We start from the raw sequence: 8039 nt of genomic DNA, 5'->3' as shown, positions 1-8039 counted from the left end.
TCTTCTTCTCTCTTCTTCTCTCTTCTCTCTTCTCTCTTCTCTCTTCTTCTTCTCTCTTCTTCTTCTTCTCTCTTCTTCTTCTCTCTTCTCTCTTCTTCTTCTTCTCTCTTCTTCTTCTTCTCTCTTCTTCTTCTTCTCTCTTCTTCTCTCTTCTTCTCTCTTCTTCTCTCTTCTTCTTCTTCTTCTTCTTCTCTCTTCTTCTTCTTCTTCTTCTTCTCTCTTCTTCTTCTTCTTCTCTCTTCTTCTCTCTTCTTCTTCTCTCTTCTTCTTCTCTCTTCTTCTCTCTTCTTCTCTCTTCTTCTCTCTTCTTCTCTCTTCTTCTCTCTTCTTCTTCTCTCTTCTTCTTCTCTCTTCTTCTTCTTCTCTCTTCTTCTTCTCTCTTCTTCTCTCTTCTTCTCTCTTCTTCTCTCTTCTTCTCTCTTCTTCTCTCTTCTTCTCTCTTCTTCTCTCTTCTTCTCTCTTCTTCTTCTCTCTTCTTCTTCTCTCTTCTTCTTCTCTCTTCTCTCTTCTCTCTTCTCTCTTCTCTCTTCTCTCTTCTTCTTCTTCTCTCTTCTTCTTCTTCTCTCTTCTTCTTCTCTCTTCTTCTTCTCTCTTCTTCTCTCTTCTTCTTCTCTCTTCTTCTTCTCTCTTCTCTCTTCTCTCTTCTCTCTTCTTCTCTCTTCTTCTTCTTCTCTCTTCTTCTTCTTCTCTCTTCTTCTCTCTTCTTCTTCTTCTTCTCTCTTCTTCTCTCTTCTTCTCTCTTCTTCTCTCTTCTTCTCTCTTCTTCTCTCTTCTTCTTCTCTCTTCTTCTTCTCTCTTCTTCTTCTTCTCTCTTCTTCTTCTTCTCTCTTCTTCTTCTTCTTCTTCTCTCTTCTTCTTCTTCTCTCTTCTTCTTCTCTCTTCTCTCTTCTCTCTTCTCTCTTCTCTCTTCTCTCTTCTCTCTTCTTCTCTCTTCTTCTTCTCTCTTCTTCTCTCTTCTCTCTTCTTCTTCTCTCTTCTTCTTCTTCTCTCTTCTTCTCTCTTCTTCTTCTCTCTTCTTCTTCTCTCTTCTTCTTCTTCTCTCTTCTTCTCTCTTCTTCTTCTCTCTTCTTCTTCTCTCTTCTTCTTCTCTCTTCTTCTTCTCTCTTCTTCTTCTCTCTTCTTCTTCTCTCTTCTTCTTCTTCTCTCTTCTTCTCTCTTCTTCTTCTCTCTTCTTCTTCTCTCTTCTTCTTCTCTCTTCTTCTTCTCTCTTCTTCTTCTCTCTTCTTCTTCTCTCTTCTTCTTCTCTCTTCTTCTTCTTCTCTCTTCTTCTTCTCTCTTCTTCTTCTCTCTTCTTCTTCTTCTCTCTTCTTCTTCTCTCTTCTTCTTCTCTCTTCTTCTTCTCTCTTCTTCTTCTCTCTTCTTCTTCTCTCTTCTTCTTCTCTCTTCTTCTTCTCTCTTCTTCTTCTCTCTTCTTCTTCTCTCTTCTTCTTCTCTCTTCTTCTTCTCTCTTCTTCTTCTCTCTTCTTCTTCTCTCTTCTTCTTCTCTCTTCTTCTTCTCTCTTCTTCTTCTCTCTTCTTCTTCTTCTTCTTCTTCTCTCTTCTTCTTCTTCTTCTCTCTTCTTCTTCTTCTTCTTCTCTCTTCTTCTTCTTCTTCTTCTCTCTTCTTCTTCTTCTTCTTCTCTCTTCTTCTTCTTCTTCTTCTCTCTTCTTCTTCTTCTTCTTCTCTCTTCTTCTTCTTCTTCTTCTCTCTTCTTCTTCTCTCTTCTTCTTCTTCTTCTCTCTTCTTCTTCTTCTTCTCTCTTCTTCTTCTTCTCTCTTCTTCTTCTTCTTCTTCTCTCTTCTTCTTCTTCTTCTCTCTTCTTCTTCTTCTTCTTCTCTCTTCTTCTTCTTCTTCTTCTCTCTTCTTCTTCTTCTTCTTCTCTCTTCTTCTCTCTTCTTCTTCTCTCTTCTTCTTCTTCTTCTTCTCTCTTCTTCTTCTTCTTCTTCTCTCTTCTTCTTCTTCTTCTCTCTTCTTCTTCTTCTTCTCTCTTCTTCTTCTTCTTCTTCTCTCTTCTTCTTCTTCTTCTTCTCTCTTCTTCTTCTTCTTCTCTCTTCTTCTTCTTCTTCTTCTCTCTTCTTCTTCTCTCTTCTCTCTTCTTCTTCTTCTTCTTCTCTCTTCTTCTTCTTCTTCTTCTCTCTTCTTCTTCTTCTTCTTCTCTCTTCTTCTTCTTCTTCTTCTCTCTTCTTCTTCTTCTTCTCTCTTCTTCTTCTTCTTCTTCTCTCTTCTTCTTCTTCTTCTTCTCTCTTCTTCTTCTCTCTTCTTCTTCTTCTTCTTCTTCTTCTCTCTTCTTCTTCTTCTTCTTCTCTCTTCTTCTTCTCTCTTCTTCTTCTCTCTTCTTCTTCTTCTTCTTCTTCTCTCTTCTTCTTCTCTCTTCTTCTTCTCTCTTCTTCTTCTTCTTCTTCTTCTCTCTTCTTCTTCTCTCTTCTTCTTCTTCTTCTTCTCTCTTCTTCTTCTTCTTCTTCTCTCTTCTTCTCTCTTCTTCTTCTCTCTTCTTCTTCTTCTTCTTCTCTCTTCTTCTCTCCACCCAGCACTCACCAGCTAGCTCACAGCTAAGATAAAATCACAACTGGAAAAGTTAGTCACTGCATCTGGCCAAATGGGAAAGCTCAGGCACCACGTCAAGGTCCTTTCCATCGCCTGAGTCCCTAACACTGCCACACCATCATGCGAGCTCACAAAGCCAAACAAACTGAGAACAAAGAAGGGGTGCACAGGTGGCTGTAATCACCCATAGAAAATACAAAACATGGAAGGGAACTGCACTCCAAGACCGGATCAGGTACATATCCTGTGACTCAGCAACACCCAGCCCTGGGTGCTAAATAGCACTCCAAAAAAGCTGTGATGTCACCAGAGCCACAGACAGTTAACCCCAGTCCGGAATGGGTGCAAGAAACAAGGGAGATTACAAATAAAAAGTAATACAACACATAGAAACACCCAGCACTCACCAGCTAGCTCACAGCTAAGATAAAATCACAACTGGAAAGGTTAGTCACCACATCTGGCCAAATGGGAAAGCTCAGGCACCACGTCAAGGTCCTTTCCATCGCCTGAGTCCCTAACACTGCCACACCATCATGCGAGCTCACAAAGCCAAACAAACTGAGAACAAAGAAGGGGTGCACAGGTGGCTGTAATTACCCATAGATAATACAAAACATGGAAGGGAACTGCACTCCAAGACCGGATCAGGTACACATCCTGTGACTCAGCAACACCCAGCCCTGGGTGCTAAATAGCACTCCAAAAAAGCTGTGATGTCATCAGAGCCACAGGCAGTTAACCCCAGTCTGGAATGGGTGCAAGAAACAAGGGAGATTACAAATAAAAAGTAATACAACACATAGAAACACCCAACACTCACCAGCTAGCTCACAGCTAAGATAAAATCACAACTGGAAAGGTTAGTCACCGCACTCTGTGAGCTAGCTGGTGAGTGCTGGGTTTTTCTATGTGCCAATATATATATATATATATATATATATATATATATATATATATATATATATATATATATATATATAGGTATGGGCAATTAGAGATATTTATATATGCATCCATCATATATATAATATATATAGTGTGTGTATGTGTGTGTTAATATATATATATATATATATATATATATATATATATATATATATATATATATATATATATAGGAATATCTTTTAAAAAATACTTAGAACATATTCCCCTATGTGAAAAAAAAAATATTTACAGTAAATACATAGCTCAACACTTTATTAAATATGAAAATATGATTTTACATGTTTTATGCTACTTAACTGCAAAGGGCTCCAATGCACTCACCGGCCACTTTATTCGGTACTCCTTGATTGTACCGGGTTGGACAAGGTTTTGGAAACATTCCTCATAGATTTTGGTCCATATTGACATGATAGCATCACACAGTTGCTGCAGATTTGTTGGCTGCACATCCATGTGAATCTCCCATTGCACCACATCCCAAAGGTGCTCTATTGGATTTAAATCTGGTGACTGTGGAGGCTGTTGGAGTACAGTGAATGCATTGTCATGTTCAAGAAACCAGTTTGAGATGATTTACTTAAACAATGCTCAATTGGTACTAAGGGGCTCAAAGTGTGGCAAGAAAATATCCCCCACACCATTACATCAGCACCAGCCTGAACCATTGATACAAGGCAGGATGGATCCATGCTTTCATGTGGTTTACGACATATTCTGACCCTACCATCTGAATGTTGCACAAATTCTGACGCTACTATCTGAATGTCGCAGCTGAAATCGAGACTCATCAGACCAAGCAACGCTTTTACAATCTTCTATCATCCAATTTTGGTAAACCTGTGCGAATTGTAGCCTCAGTTTCCTGTTCTTAGCTGACAGGAGTAGCAGTCGATGGGGTCTTCTGTTGCGGTAGCCCATCTGCTATGTACCTTTATGTTAAAGCCCCTTTTTTCTAACACCTGAGATCTCATATTTTTGAGCTCTTATAACTTTTTATTGTACATTTTTTAATAATTTTTATTAGATACTACTATTATGAGTGTAACTACTGTACTTTGAAATATAATTGCCCTATTCCAACGTCCATTTATTACATGTGCTACTTACGACATGCACAAAGATCCACAATGAACCCCTTTTTGCTAGTGCACAATATATAGTGGACCACTTGTAAACTAGGCCTTAATGTGTTACCTAGTTTCCATATAGATTATTTGAATTATTATAAAACCTAAACACATTTTTTATATTTTTGAAATGCTCATTATATGTTGGTAAGCATGATTTTAAAATATGTCCCCTTAACACTGCTGAGATTCTCATTCACTGGTGATGTGCTTGGAATGTTCAAAGGTAAGAAGCCCTGCACTTTCCTATGGAAGGAACATTATTATTCTTATGTACAATGAGGGTCAGCAAACTTTTTTCAAAAAAAGTTTACCCGGCAAGAGCTTGGCAAAACTGAAATAAACATTTTTTGGAGGACCCAGAAATGTTTTGAACATCAGCCCTAATTATTGGTCTCAGTCTGCATAGAGAGATAAGTTAGAATTTGGGTATTATGAGATAAGCTATGGTTTTATTGGGTTGTTTCTAATAGCAGAAACAGCTATTTCATATAAAGAAATATACTTAAAGAATCAATTTTCCATACATGTTATACTCTTTAGCTGGTATAGTAGGACTGGAAAGCTTATAATCCGTAAGATAATTGTTAGAGACGAAGTGTGAGAAGGTTTGCTGTATAATAATATGATTGCAGTAATGGGTAGTATAGAGAGTGGTCCATCTTAGAGAATTGGTCTTCATTAAAGATACTTTAAAAGGTTAGCTGGTAGGTTTTTCAAGTTAAAGGGATAACAAAAATTAGATTTTGCAACATTTAATTTATATGTCAGTATGGTCTAATAATCGCTACTCCACTGCTCCTACACTAACTTTTTAGCTATAAATTACCCCCCCCCCTGAAGTTGCTATCTAACTCACCACTCCAGCTGCTTCACTGCATTAGCAGTTTCTTTTCCTGTACTTGGCAAAAATACTTTGCACCCTGGTGAAAGACAATGGCGCGGTTGTATAATATTATAGATTATATTATTATTAATAATAATAATAATAATAATAATAATAATAACAGTAATCATAGTAATCATAGTAATACAGGTACAAATCCCCAAATCCAGAATTCCAAAATCCAAACTAATTCTGAAATCTGACATTTTAAATTAATATTTTTTTTAAAAAAGATAAAGAATTACTATTTTCTCTTGCCATTAACAACTGTTAGGCTTAAAATGAATTCCTCTATCAAACCAATCCCAGTCAGTAGTCTAATTATTCTAGCGAATAGTGATAGCAGGAAATTCAATAGGAAGGTGGCACTAGAATCCAGTGACACAGAGGCAGGGATAGTGAGAAACAGTCTCAGAATAGAAGTAATGACCAGGACATGGCCAGGCAAGTCAAAACAGGGTTGACAAGCTGAGTTCAAACCAGACAGACATCAGCGGTACAAATTCCGGATCCAAACACAAAGTCAACCAGGAAAGCAGAGATCAAAAGACAGCTGAGACAAGAGGTTTCCCATAATCAAACAGGTGAGTAGTAAAAAAAAAAACAGAAAATGGGTAAAAAATCCAAAATACAAGCCAACCCACGAGATTAACTCAATACTTGGACAGTAATGAAGGAAACCTGGAAATATTTAAAAGCAAAAAGGCGCCAAAAGGTAAAGAGCATTTGATGTTGAAAAAATGTGACAAAATGACAAAAATATGACGCACTGCCTGCAAAATATGAGGTGACATATACAAAAAATAAGACAGCAAGTCAAGGCGCAGAAGAATAATGCAGCATGTCAAAAATATGATGCAACATAGTCACTGCGTCATAGCAACCGACAAGGATCATAACAATAGCCTTCTCTGCCTTTGCCTTTGGTTTGTTTTTTTTCTGATATAACATACAAATAATAGCCTATATTTATTTAAAACAACAAATATTACCTTTCTGATTACAGAACTATACTTTCTTTCTATGTATACAAAGGTATTAAAAATGATATAGAACTACCTTAGGTTACATGTATATGCTACATAATGACATGTAAACATTACCTTAATTACATGATATTGCTGTTTACACTTGTTCCATCCGCTCTCCAAACTCTCCAATTTTGCGGATGCAAATATTCCAAAATACGAACTATTCCGGAATCAAATCCTTTTCCGGTCCCAATCGTTATGAGTGAAATTTTTATTTTATTTTACCTGTAGTAAAAATAATAGTAATAATAATAATTTTACAGAAATATAACTGATGAATGCCTGTGGTCCTAATGAATTAAAAACAAGTGATTTCCAGAGATTTTTAAAACTCTAGGCCAAATATATTAATACGAATGAACATTTTGATTAGGAATCTATTAAATATTTGTCCATATTAAGAGCCACCTTTCTAAAATCTTCATTATTTAAAGTTCCCTTTAGCAGCTACATTGCTGTGTCTCTTGAGAAGCCTAATCCCAGCCCTATTTTACATAAAGAATGCAGAACATGTTGGCATCAAGTTAAATATGACATTCAGCAATTAGATGAGAAATTTGAAGGCATGATTGACATGAAACATCAGATAGCTGACATATTATATTGTTTTTTTTCTAGTGTTCAGTGGTTGTTATTCATTACAAAAAAAGTAGTTTGCTTTATTTCCCTTAAGGAAATAATATTGTTTCTGTGCACATCTCAGTTTTTTCCTTGTTTGGAGTTCTTTGATTTTCATGCACAAAACAACATTGGGCAAGATTACAAGTGCGTGCTAATGATCGCACGGGATGCGATGGATGAATTTGCTGGACACCATTAATATTGGAAATTGACATAAAAAATCCATGGTATAGAGTGTTAACCAGAAAAAGGTTAGTGTGGCCGATTTCTCTCGAGCACTGTCAGGGTGCCAGGAATCAGACTGAGACGAGAAGTGCAAAAATAATCACACCTTTATTAATAATGAAGAAATAATAAAAAAGTCCACAAGTCAAATAACAAGCCAGGAGTCAAAGCCAGAGCTGGTAGTCAGACGAGCCAAGTCAGGAGCCAAAGCAAATATTCAGACGAGCCGAGTCAGGACCCAGGAGGGATGTCAGACAGCCAGGTAATACACAGGAACAGGAACTCACATACAGGTCTGAGACACTAAAAAATCCATGGTATAGAGTGTTAACCAGAAAAAGGTTAGTGTGGCCGATTTCTCTCGAGCACTGTCAGGGTGCCAGGAATCAGACTGAGACGAGAAGTGCAAAAATAATTACACCTTTATTAATAACGAAGAAATAATAAAAAAGTCCACAAGTCAAATAACAAGCCAGGAGTCAAAGCCAGAGCTGGTAGTCAGACGAGCCAAGTCAGGAGCCAAAGCAAATATTCAGACGAGCCGAGTCAGGACCCAGGAGGGATGTCAGACAGCCAGGTAATACACAGGAACAGGAACTCACATACAGGTCTGAGACACTGCAAGGGCAAAGCATACTGAACAGAGGCCCTTTAAATAATAAGTGATGACATCA

The sequence above is a fragment of the Bombina bombina genome, chromosome 2 (assembly GCF_027579735.1).
Source record: "Bombina bombina isolate aBomBom1 chromosome 2, aBomBom1.pri, whole genome shotgun sequence".
Classification (NCBI taxonomy): domain Eukaryota; kingdom Metazoa; phylum Chordata; class Amphibia; order Anura; family Bombinatoridae; genus Bombina; species Bombina bombina.
The sequence above is the reverse complement of the archived record's forward strand: the minus strand, read 5'-3'. Positions refer to the sequence as shown.